We start from the raw sequence: 13952 nt of genomic DNA on the forward strand, positions 1-13952 counted from the left end.
GTGTATGCAAGGATCCCATGCATGCAAGGATGGTATAATATTTGCAAATCAATAAACAAAAAACACCACATAAACAAAAGACAAAAATCACACGATCATATCATAGATGCAGAAAAAGCATTTGATAATAAGGTACAGCACCCATTTATGATAAAAACACTCAGCAAAGTGGGAATAGAGGGAGCATTCCTCAGCATAATAAAGGCAATATACGAGAGACCTACAGCCAACATCATACTCAATGGACAAAAACTTAGAGCTTTCCCACTAAGATCAGGAACAAGACAAGGATGCCCGCTTTCACCACTGCTATTCAACATAGTACTGGAAGCCTGAGCCACAGCAATCAGACAAGAAAAAGAAGAAAAAAGGCATCAAAAGTGGAAAGGACGAAGGAAAGCTCATTGTTTGCAGATGACATGATTTTGTGTACATAGAAAATCCTATAGACTCCACCAAAAAACTACTCGACCTAATAAATGAATTTGGCAAAACAGCTGGATACAAAGTCAATATTCAGAAATCAAAGGCATTCTTCTACACCAACAATGAACCATCAGAAACAGAAATCAGGGAAAAAATCCCATTCGATATAGCAACAAGAAAAATAAAGTATCTAGGAATAAACCTAACCAAGGAGGTAAAAGACCTGTACTCAGAAAACTACACAACAGTGAAGAAAGAAATAAGGAAAACACAAACAAAAGGAAGCATGAACCATGCTGATGGATTGGAAGAATTAACATCATCAAAATGGCCATACTACCCAAAGCGATTTATAGATTCAATGGAATCCCTATTAAAGTACCCATGACATATTTCACAGATATAGAACAAACATTTCAGAAATTTATAAGGAACCATAAACAACCCCAAATAGTTGCAGTAATTTTGAGAAAGAACAAAGCAGGGGAGATCACAATAACTGATATCAAATTGTATTACAAGGCCACTGTAATCAAAACAGCCCGGTACTGGCATAAAACAGGCACATAGACCAATGGAACAGACCAGAGAGCCCAGAAATAAACCCGAGTCTCTATGGTGAATTAATATTTGACAAAGGGGGAAGAAGCATAAATCAGAGTAAAAATAACCTCCTCAATAAATGGTGTTGGGAGATCTGGACAGCTCCGTGCAAAAAAATGAAACTCGATCACCAACTTACACCATACACAAAAATAAATTCAAGGTGGAAAAAAGACTTAAATATAAGTCATGACACCATAGAAGTCCTAGAGGAGAACATTAGCAGGAAAATCTCAGACATTCCATGCAGCAACATCCTCACAGAGACGTCCCCTAAAGCAAGGGGCATAAAGGAAAGAATAAACAAATGGGACCTCCTCAAAATAAAAAGCTTCTGCATAGCTAAAGAAAACAGCACCAAATTACAAAGAGAGCCAACAGTATGGGAAAACATAATTGCCAATGATACCTCGGACAAGGGTTCAATCTCCAAAATATATAAAGAACTCACAGGCTCCACTCCAGGAAGACAAACAACCCAATTAAAAAATGGGCAAAAGACTTGAACAGACACTTCTCCAAGGAAGACATACAGAGGGCCCAGAGACATATGAAAAGATGCTCAGCATCACTAGCCATCAGAGAGATGCAAATTAAAACCACAGTGAGGTACCATCTCACACGAGTCAGAGTGGCCAACATAAACAAATCCACAAACAAATGTTGGAGAGGATGCGGAGAAAAGGGAACCCTAGTGCACTGTTGGTGGGAATGCAGACTGGTGAGGCCACTGTAGAAAACAGTATGGAAGAATTTCCTCAGAAAACTAAAAATGGAACTGCCCTTTGACACAGCAATTCTGCTGCTGGGATTATACCCTAAGAAGCCTGAAACACCAATCCAAAAGAACCTGTGCACCCCAATGTTCATAGCAGCACATTTGACAAAAGCCAATACTGGAAGTAGCCTAAGCGCCCACCAGCAAATGAGTGGATCAGAAAACTATGGTACATTTACACAATGGAATTCTACACAGCAGAGAGAAAGAAGGAGCTCATACCCTTTGTGATAGCATGGATGGAAGTGGAGAGCATTATGCTAAGAGAAATAACCCAGATCGTGAGGGACAAATACCATGTGACCTCACCTTTAACTGGAACATAATCAACAGAATAAAAAAGCCTAGAAAATATAATCAGAGACATTGAAGTTAAGAACAATCTAACAATAGCCGGAGGGGAGTGGGGAAGGGACAGCGAGGAGTGGGTTTCCAGAAACTACTATAAAGGACACATGGAAAAAATCCAAGGGGGAGGGTGGAGGTGGGGTGGGAGGTGGGTTTGGCTGCGGTAGAGTGGGGGGAGAAAATGGAGACAAGTGTAATTGAGCAACAATAAAAATTTTTTAAAAATAAAAAAAGGAAAAACAAAGAGCTAGGCATCTGAGTTTAGTATTATGCTGGTAGGTATGCCTCCTTGGCCTCTACGTGGCCTTCTTCTAGATAGCACAGTCTACCCAGCACATTTCTGTCATTGAGCTTAAATGACCTAGTGTCTGGGGGCGTTTCTTTATGAGGATTTTCTTTAATTTCCAAGTTGATTTTAGAGCTATAATACCCACCCTAGCTTGGGCATTTCACAAAGAGCTAACAGATAACCACAGGAAGTCAGCTATGCTATTGGGACTTGTAGCTAAAGTATCTTACAGTGCTTGACACAACATCAAACAACATCTTTCCCTTTCTTGGATATCACGTTGCCAGCCTTTTCCAGCCATGGAGCCCATGTTAAGCAAGAAGAGAGCATTCTGGCTCATCCCAAGAGAGGCCCCCTGAATGAGACGGGAAAGTCTTTTCCAGAAGGAGATTGCTCCAAAGCATAAAAGGTTCAGCCTCCAGCCTATCATTCAAAAAAGTTTTTAAAGACCTTTTAAGGAAACAATTTAAACCCAGCTGCACTTATCGATCTGTGATTTGATTTTGCTTTGTTGGGAAGGATTTGTAATCTGCTTTTAAATGTTTTTGTTCCTGGCCTTCATTGATAGCAAGTTTTGCCTGAGGCTACTCCTCAAAACTCACGCAGAAGCTTTCAAGTCTACAAGAATAAGTAGAATAATTTTAATCTGTATCCCTACCCACCCCTTTCCCTCAGTGCACAGAGGAAATGTTATGAGGGTATAAGAATTTTTCATCAAATTCTGCCAAAACTATACCTTATAAAAAGGAGTCATTTGTCTTTAAAAAGGAGAGCAAGGGAGCAAATTCTATTTACAAAGTCGGAGTCAAGTAGATTTCATTTTCTCAAGTATGTTTAGTTCATTTCAAAAAGTATGCAACTCCAAAGCCTTGTCTCTGCCTAGTGCCTGCTGCCATTAAAAAAATAAATTTCTAAAAATACCTGAATCAGAGCAAAACATACTATTTTTTACTTACAGCTTTTAAAGGTTGTCATTGTGCCTTTAATGGCACTGTGAACTATTAATTTTATGTCCCCCACCACAAAATAGTGGTTTTCCTATTACTATAGTATGAACTAAAGAACAGAAAGTGTGGTCCTGATTTAACTAATCACTTCTGATATTCCCCAAGCTTATAAAAGCCCCAAACACTTATAAGATGTCTGTTCTTTGATTTTTTAATGAAATGCAAACATGTGTTATTTTTTATAATATAGCATATGCTTACACATGTATTATCCTTATAAGTTTATTTAGCAAGAAACCAAATATGTGAGGAAAACAGACTTTTTAAGTGGCACTTTAATTGTCTTTCATGCATGTTCTACAGATCATTATTGAGTGTTTCCAGGTCCTGCACAGAATGACTTTACACCAAAAAAGAGGGAAACATATCTTCATTGTTTATAAAAAGGACAGCTTCTAATGATCCATATTAGCTTTAACACAAACTATTAAATCCCTTTCATTAAATTTCTCTGTGTTCTGTTTCAGCATCTCGTTAGGGAAGTAGGTGCAAACGGTGAAGGAAACGTGAGCACACATTGAGACGATTACAGATCATGGTTATTAGATAAGCCTCGGGAGGATGTTTTTCTTGGGCTGCTCACAGCATTTTGAAAGAGCTGTGTTCCAGGTTTGAGGTCCCGTGTTTCTTCCTCTTAAACGATGAGCAGCTGTCGCACATGACCTACTTCTGTAGGCCCTGTAATGATTTCCTTCCTTTGGAGGCTTCAGGAGTCCTCCTTCTGCCCTGTGAAAAAAGGGACAAATATTTTAATCCAAGCAAAATGCTGAAGCAGGTTTTGTTGGTTTCAGGGAAGAAACTCAATACAGCTCCAGCGCTGAGTGTAGGCCTCAAATTGGAACCATCTGGACTGCACCAGGGCTCCAAGACCTTTGTGGAAGGCAGGAACAGTCTTGCCTAGGGCTGCAGCCCATACACCTGCAGAGACGGTGGATGGCTTGGCAGACCGGCTGGGCTCTCCCAAGAATCGGAGCCATTCCCGAGGCGGAGAAGCCTGTGCTGCCGGGCACTGGTGGTTTGGAAAATCAAGTAACAAAAGGTGACAACTAACTGCTCAGGCAACTAAATAAATATTCCTCATATTTGACATAAATTATACCAAAATACACATCTCCTAACTTTCTTTCTGGTGGCCAAGGGGAGAAAGTCCTCAGGAAACTGTAAGTTTTACAATATTTTTAGAGTCATCCTTATGGCTAGAGGGGGGAAAAGGTATTGAAAAAGCAGTACATGTATATCTGACATGCTCTGTATTCCTTTTATTTTTCTGTTTACATGCTGTCATTTTTGTTGGCTACTTATACTTTCCAAGTCAGTGAAAGCACTTTTCCAGTGTGCTTTAATAGCTAAACATAGAAGACATAGGCCAGCTTCTGAGAGCTTAATTTAAATGAAGTATTTTTGTGAAGTGTGTATTACAAGCTTTCCACGGTTAAGAGATAGGAATATTAATCCATTTTCAAACAAAAAGAACTAGAATCTTTGCTTTGTCAAAAACCAGAAATCATATCACTTAATTTTAAAACCAATTCTAATATAGTTTCTGGAAAGAAAATGGGACATGATGAATGAATCAAAATGTACACAAGTTGTCCATTTAATAAACATATTTTCCAAATATTGGTGATGATGAATATGTTACTTTTAATCTGGGTTTTAAGTTATTTATTATAGTGAGAAGAATAATGATTAAGAGTGGCCATTATCAAATCCTAAATAACATGACCAAGCATGACATCCTGAGAATGGGACACCCACAACAGCCTCAGTACAGAGATGAGGGGCGATACAGTGAGAAAACGCGAGCCACTGAAAAAGTTGGTACGTCAGGGAAAATATAGGAGATGTTGAAGTTTTGAGTTTAGTTAAATTCTTAGAAGTGTAAATTTATCGGGCTTCCTCTACCTAATCATTTTAAATAAGCCAATGGATCTCACATTTTTGCTTATTGTAATTAAATGTATTGGCTGAATGAAATCATATAGTCAGGATGTAGGTAATACACATGAAGTAAAAATTGTATATATTTTTAAAAATAAGAATTTTGAGCTCAAAAACTTTTTTTAATCTCTAAAGGGAAAAGTAAGAATTTAGAAATAATATTTGTATAGCAAGGCTCACAGAACATCCCTTGGTTTTTACAAAGTTCTAAGAATAGAAAAGATGTATACGGTGAGTTTCTGAACACATTGCAAAGGGCGAGACAGCTGTGCGTGTTCAGTCCTGAAGCGTTCTCATACCCACAGTGCTTCATAAACCGACCGGGAGGACTGCAAGACAGTTGCATGTGTTGGGCTCACTGTTTTTGCCCTGTTCTGAATTTATATGCATGAATCTAAATTTTTAAACAAATCTTTGTTCTCTTTCCTCTTGAAGAGGCTTCACGCTCCTGCCTACGCACCCAGCTGCACCCAGATAGACCTCCCTCCCTCCCACCCCAAAGGCCTGCACTGCTGTTCAGTGCAGGCTGAGACTTAATGGAGCTGAGCACACTTCCTATCAAGCTTCCTGTGGAAAGCCAGTCAGCTGAGACTGGGAAAGGCCCAGTGGAAATCAAATGGGGAGCCCTGCATGGGGGCAGCTGGCTCTTTCAGGCTATTACTTTGATACCTTTGATATAGGCTTGGGTTTCTCTAGAAAACACTGCCACTGTCTCATTCATGCAGCTCTAAGGGTACGTCCAGACCCAGCGGACCCAGCAATTCCTGTGAGTTGTGAATGTCTGAAAAGAATCAATGCCTAGACTCAGGAAATTAAGAAATTTTGCAGTGTGTCTTCATTAGTATTTTTTAATACAAGGTTTGATATCTTCAACTTAGCCCCTAAATTAAAGCAACAATTATAATAATCGTAAGGCAACAAAGACAATGTTCTTATGATTTTATTTGAAAAGCACCGTTCTCCACAAATAGGAACTAATCGATAAAAATATATTACATATACATACCTAAATATATTTGAGAGAAAATCCCAACCTCTTCTCAGTAAAGGTGACACTTGGGAGTGGGCACTTTCAGACTGATTTATGAGCTGGGAAAGAACTTCTGATTTTAATTTTTTTTTTTTGGTCCAAATGGTCAGGAGGTGATGAAGGCTGACTGCCCAGTACCTTGCTGCCAAATCTAAACTGTCTGAAAACTTACAGAAATGTTTGATTAAAACTAGACTAAAAATCTCCAGTTGCCTTCAGCAAACCACAGCACAAGGGTGGGAAAAACAGTGCCAGGTCGCAGTTTAAGTATAGTTACTTGGCTCCTGCTGAAAGTACTGCTCCCTTCCTGTTTAATAATTAATTCGCCTTTAGAGCCCTAAGGATCCGGACTCAGCACCAGCTTCACAAAGCAGTAGAGAAACAAAATGCTTCCAGAACTGGAGGGGTACACAGGAAGAAAGAATCTAACATTTCAAGAAACATCACCACATGGGGCTGGTGAGCAGGGGCTAAGATTTGGAGGTAGAAAGAACAAAGATGGAGAAATTCAAAACAAAATAAATACACACAAAAGCAAGGTTATTCCTGGCCACTGGCACCAGGATGGAGTGACACAGTGAGCCAGAAGTCATCCATTTGGGAAGCAGGCTGGGTGCCTACAGGCTAGTGGGAACCAAGAGGGTAATGGACTCAATCTCTGAAAAAGAGACACCCAGCCCCGCTCTTCATTAGTCAGAGCATCTCACTTGAAAAGGCATCAAAGGAAGACAGTCGCCCCTGCCTTCACCCCTCATCCTCCAACCCACCCCCAGCTTCAGGCTTCTCCTACCAGGGATAACATCTATGGAGGGAACCGTGGACAGACATACACACACACAGCTGAAGGAAGAGAGGAAGGACTTACTGAGTAGAAGCTGCTCCATGCAGTAAGAAGAACATGAAAAACCAAGCAAGTTACTAGACTTAAATATTCAGTTACAAATGTTAATACCCAGCACAGGAGCAGGCCACTGCAAAAAGGAGCCACACATCCAGTGGGCTACATTGTACTGTGCTTTGTGATTTTTATAAATCGTGTGTTGGTGAATCCAGCACAGAAAGTAATATACTGTGGCTGCTTACAACAGGCAGACACCCCAAGAGCTCATCAAATCTCTTCCATACAATCCAGGATCATACCACATGGACCATTCTCTTGTACCCCAGGAAATCTAAGTATCCCAAAGCATTTCAGAGAGGTGACACTCACCAGCAATGAACAGATTAATTAAGCAAAATAAAGGCCCACGTGGCCCAGGAAAAGAGGAAAACTTATTTAAACACCAAATTGTATTTACTTTTTGCTTATTATTATTATAAAGAAGACACCACATACAGCACTCACACATTTCCTCTGAGACTATATAGAGTATTTTGAAAAAGACATTTATGTAATTAAATGGCTGAGTTGAATGAATAATGACCTGAATATTTTTCTAATCTCTAAAATGGGATGTTTTTAATTCTTCACAATTATCCAAACTATGGATTTTTTAACATTTCACTTTATGCATAAATTAGTTCTAAAATGTTTAAATTGCACCTATTTTATCTGTCTCCTCTCACATCAAAATGATGGCATTACCTCAAAAACACAGCAGCTGACTTAAGAATAAGCTTGTCTGTGAGGAAAGCAAAGAAAATATAACCAGAGACACTGAAGTTAAGGACAATCTAATAATAGCCAGGGGGGAGTGGGGAGGGGACAGTGGGGAAAGGGGATTACAGGAACTACTATAAAGGACACATGGACGAAATCAAGGGGGAGGTAGGAGGTGGGGGAGGGAGAGGGGTTCAGCTGGGGTGGGGTGGAGGGATGAGGAGAAAAGGCATACAACTGTAATTGAATAACAATAAAAATTTTTTAAAAAAGAATAAGCTTGTTTTCCTATTGACTGACCCCTCAAAACCATGCCAAACTCAAGTCTGAAACTAGTTTCCAGTTATTAAACAATTCCAAAGGTCCATATGTTTTCTCTGTTGTAAGTCAATGAATATCTAGCTGCTATTTTTTTTATTTTTTAATTTCAAGTTCATATTCAAGGTAATGTCCCTGTTTTCTTGTGAAGCTCACAGTGGCCTGGGTCTGTGAAGGACCTGACCTTGAGCACATTACCTAGCCCTGTTGGATCATGGTTCTTACCTCACCAGACTGTGACAAGGCGCAATTCCCGTGGGCACTGAGCACAGTGCTTACTGTAAATGAAGCTCCCTCAAGTCAGAGAAGTGAAGTCCAGCCCTTCCTCATGGACCCCTGATGCTTCCCTGAGACAACTCTCTGGAGTGTGACTATTTAACCCATTTGGTATGTTCTAAATCTCTGTGTGCTTTCTTGCACTTTACAAAATATGTGAGCTGTAAAGAGTTATAAGTTGAGTTTCTGTAAAGCCAATCATATTTCTAATACACAAGGGAGCCTCCTATTTAAAGGAGCTGTCACAGTGAATCCATTCTTAGAGTAGCAACATCCTTTGTATTTAGAAAAATTGTCTATGGGTTTATCTTTTTTATTAATAAATCCAGATAGTTGTATAAGGTCATGTTTTGTAGTGGAAAAAAACATTTGGACCGTGAGACAAGCCAGCCTGTAGGCTGGTCCAACCACTAACTATGCAAACCCAAGCAAGTTTCAAACTCAGGGGCAAAGCCCCAGTTTCTACCACAGCCTGAGAAGGAAGGCACCACACTTTGCTTCTCAGGGACTCTAGTATTTGCTGTGTAGAGTGAACCCCAAGGGCACAATGGGGAACCCTGTTTCTGGGGGGCAAGTTCACACCTATACCCACACTGCATGCTGAATTGGTCCAGATTGAAATAAGTGCTATAATAGAGCCATAAATTAAATGGACCAGAGGATTTATAAGGTCCATCCAGTCCCACAATTCCCTGATTTCATGTGAATCATGGATTCACCAACATCCAGGCTAGTGCTCCAGGCACTGACCTCACTCACCAAATACTGACTTCCCTGTTCACTCCTGTTCAGTGTGGCTTTTTAAATGCAATCCACAGGGAATTGGTGATATTAGGTGATCCAGAAGGTTCCACTTGTGGGTTCCACTTGTGTCCAAAAACAAAGAGAAAAAGGTGATTCCCTGATTAAAGAGTGGACCTCCAGCTTGACTCTGGGTAACCAATGTGTTCTTTATGGCAGATGGATTCTATTCAAAATTTACCAACACAAGTTTCAAATATTTTGTCTGAAATTCATAGATAAAACAGAGGACTGTGAAGAGAGTGCCACAACCTCTTTTCAACCAAGATCCCTTTTTTGTGATCCTCCCTCCCCTTGGTTTGCAAGATGCCTCACTCTCTTTCGTGGTTGAGTGTGGACCATGGACTCTGACAGGATGGGTTTGTCACCTCAGTTTTCTCATCTGAGAAGAGGGAACAACAACCCCAGACAGCTGCATGTGCTAATCGATATATGTAAGTCTCCTGCAGACTGCACAGCACTGACCAAGTTCTCGGTTGGTGACAGACACTATTATTAAGATACGAGCTGCATTTAACCAAAGAGCCTGTGCTTGGTACTACATAACTAGTTATTATCAAGCTGAGATACTTTAGCCTCTATATTAGTTTGTTAGAGCTGTTACAGCAAATTACCACAGAATGGGGGGTCTTTTTTATTTTTTAGTTATTTTGTGTTTTAAAAAATATTTTATTCTTTATGCTATTACAGTTGCCCCAGTTTTTCCCCCTTTGCCCCCTGACCCAGCCCACCCTTCCATAGTCAGTCCCCATACCATTGTCCATGTCTATGGTCCTTCATATGTGTTCTTTGACTAATCCCTTCACCTTCTTAACAATTGGAATTTATTTCTTCACAAATGTAGAGGCTGGAAGTCTGAGAGCAAGCTGTAAGCAGGGTAGTTTCTTCCTAGGCCACTGTTCTTAGGTTGTAGGTAGCAGTCTCCCCCTATGTGTGTGTCTGTGCCCTGATCTTTTTATAAGCACACAAGTCACATTGGATGAGTGCCTACCCATTTGACCTCATTTTAATTTAATTACCCCTTTAAAGACTTTATCTCTAAATACAGTCACATTCTGAGGCACTTGGGGTTAGAAATTCAACTCATGAATTTTGCAGGGGGCAGGGGGACATAATTCAGGACATAGCCTCCATACCAATAAAAGCATTTCTTACATTAAGTTATTAAAAATAACAGAAGTTCACATTTGTACACATGCATATACAAAGGAAAGAACAAAAAAACAGTCTCTATGAACACTCTTGATACACCATTCTTAAAACAAAGCCCCGTGGGCTATTTCCTCACAGGGAGTAAACTCTCCAAAACTGTGGCCATATTACCATCTAGCAAAGGTGAAGACTATGATAACACCAGTGGAACTGATAAGGGTAGTAATCTACTTCTTCACTTAATTCACAAAGCTTTGATAACAGAAGCCAACGGGAATCCTCTGAAACCAGGTGCATCCAGGCCAGAAAGGAACAGACAGGCTACACTGGTCTTTGGCTGGCTCGACCCAGCACCCCCAGTCACTATGTGTTTCATGGAGAATTTTATGACTTATGAATTCATGAAGAGACAAGAAATGTATTGCAAACAGAGTCTCACACTCTGCTTCTGTAATATTCAGTTACTGATGGGTGCTGGGCTTCCCACCATGTTGTCTTCTACGATCTGTCCCTCCACCACCTTACCTCTGACTGCCTTTTTGCACCATATCTGTGTCACCCCTGCCTTAGCACAAGAGAGGATTAAGCTCATTATTTAATTGATCCCTGTTTTTTAAATTCTTTGCTTAATAAAGTTAAATGTCTATTCATGTCCCTTTCAAATGTTTCTCTTCTGGGCTATTTTAGACTCTTATTTTGGGGATTTCCTGAATACCTAGTCCTAGGAAGGTATTTAAGCAGCATATAACTCTGTTATATATTGGTCACCCCATTGTTTGAGCATGAAGCTTTCAAAGAAAATTAAAGTAAAAAAAATTAGATCTGGTATTGGTTATTACCTTCACCTCAGGGTGACTTCTCTTCAGGGGCAATTAAATAGCAGCTCTGGGCTGTTAAGTTTAGTGGCTATACTGGTATGTGTCACTTCTTCAAGGACAACCTCTGTTCAGATCTGCTGTGATTTTATATGATGATGCTGAGGCTGCCTCTGCAAAACCAGATTCCATTTGAAATTGTAGGTGTGGGCATACATATGTGCTTTGACCTTTTTTCTTTAAGAAACAAGTTTTGCATTACCAGGTAAATGCCCTTTGCATGGAATTTTCATGGAACACTGGTGACATCCTGTGGTCAGTTTGATTTAGGCAGCTGGTCTTTTCAGCAACTGTTTCAGGAAACAAAGAAATGTCCCACATAAATTCTAATGTGTTTTATAAAATCAAAGGAAAACAAAGAAAAATATTCTTAATCCTAATCATTTTTACAGTATGAACATCTGTAAGTCAAGTCACACAATTTCTCAAGTCACACAATTTCTCAGTGAATATAGACAAAGTAAGTTGTGGTAGGGAGTATTTTGGGTAAGAATAAGTATTTCATGGAAACAAAAGATGACTTTATCAAAACCGAGGATGAGTGCCATGATATCAGGCATCACTCTGTGATCATACCTGCTTCTCACCATCTGCCACTGTTAAGTTCCCTGTACCTTGGCTCAATGTCTAGTCATTGCAGGAGACAGCTTTCTGCAAAAGATCACACAGTATGACTTAAAGGGAAAACAGTGGGTGTTTTGCATTTTTACACCAGTGACAATAAATTGAAGCCATTTAGTTGTAAATGTGATATTACACTTGGTGATTTTCCCTGGCAAAGCACCGAGTGGCCCATATTGAACAGAGGCAAAGAAATGGAACTGGGGAGAGCAAAGTCAGTCACCAGAGTAGCCGAGGAAAGGGGCTCATAAAAGCATTTGTTAGCAGTTTAGAATCATAACTCAGCTCAACACTCTTGGTACCAGGAACAACTGCCTGAGTTGCAACTGAGGAGAGCAGGCAGTGGAGTTTATGTTGTTCTTCTGTTTATTAAAAATGGATGGGAGCACTTGACAGAAAAATCAAACTTCTGGTCATGGCTCATTAATCCCTGTTGTATCTATCAGGGTACATGTGTGTGGAGTTCCAACAAGCCTCTGGAAGTAAGATTGCTGCTGAGCTCTGGTATTTTCTCTCAGTTTGAATGGGAAAAAAAAGGGGTGTCAATCACCTAGAAGTGGAGAGAATAGGAAGTTATTTTTAGCCCACCTACTTGGAGGACATTAAATATAAGTGAGTTGGTGAAATAAAAAGAGATAAAAATTATTGTGGTGAAGAATTTTATTGCCAATATTTGTCAGAAAGCTTTCTTCATAAGAAGCAGAAAGATAAAGATGAAAGTGAAATAAAGTCCACAATTATTACTCTTATGAAAAGCATAGCTCTTGGAGTAAATCCTCAGGAGAACTCCTTATATCTGCATACGGTCACTGAAGTGCAGGCCAATAGTGAATAATCTCAGCATCAGCCTCCTCCCTGGAGATGGAATGAGACTCTGGTCAATCCAGATGGTTTAAGTGAACCCAAAGGAAAGAACCAGTGATATTCTAGTCCCTCTGTTGAGAACAACCATCATCTGTAACCAAATGCATATCTCAAAGTCTCCACTCTATGTCTGACTCATCCTTACAGCTGAGAAAGACCACAGGACCAAGAGAAACACTGTTTTTTCCTGCTGATTTCTGAATCTCCAAAAGCCTATGATTTCTTGTGTGTAAAAAGTCAATAAGGACAATAATTTAGCATCTACCCCTGAGGATTTCATAAGGATTAAATGAGATAATGTGCATAATAGCACCTGGCCATAGGAAGCACTCCGTGAAAGTCATTCTAGAAATTATTATTGGTTATACTGCCACCATAATTATTATGGATAGCACTGTTTGCTCTAAGCTGTGCTCTCCTCACATTGCATTCTCAAGCAGCATGCCAGGAGCATTGGAGCTGAAGTACAGGTGAGGTTGGAGAAAGTTCCTGTGAAGTCAACTTATTCTACTGGTCAGTGTGATTGTTCAGCTAACAATCTTAATTCTCTTCCAGGCTATGAATGCCATAGGTGTTGTGAATGTTACAGAGAAGTTTTAAATGTAGTTTCCAGATTCAGTAAATGCAAATCTAATCCATATTTGTGAATGCAGGACATTTTCTATATAGGAATCTTAAGTTAATAGCTTTAGAGCAAAGTAGTCTAAGCCCTGGAAAGGAGACCAGGGCTGAGTAAGGTGAGGATTGAAGAGGGAGTAGGATCCAACCTGACACCTGCTACATATTCAGGTTCACCCACTAGGGGATAAGGATCAGCTGGAATCACACCCTTGAGGATTTCTAGTAGGGTCCAGCACTTTCTGTGTATTTCTGGTTCTTTATAATTTGGTTTTTGTTTAATACATACACAGTAGATTCCTTTCTTTGCCTACTGTTCTATGCCCATGGATAATTGAAACCAAATTGTCTGAGTATGGAGCAAGTCTGAAATACAGTAGTCCCCCCTTACCCACGGAACATATG

Source organism: Desmodus rotundus, chromosome 5, assembly GCF_022682495.2.
Source record: "Desmodus rotundus isolate HL8 chromosome 5, HLdesRot8A.1, whole genome shotgun sequence".
Taxonomy (NCBI): domain Eukaryota; kingdom Metazoa; phylum Chordata; class Mammalia; order Chiroptera; family Phyllostomidae; genus Desmodus; species Desmodus rotundus.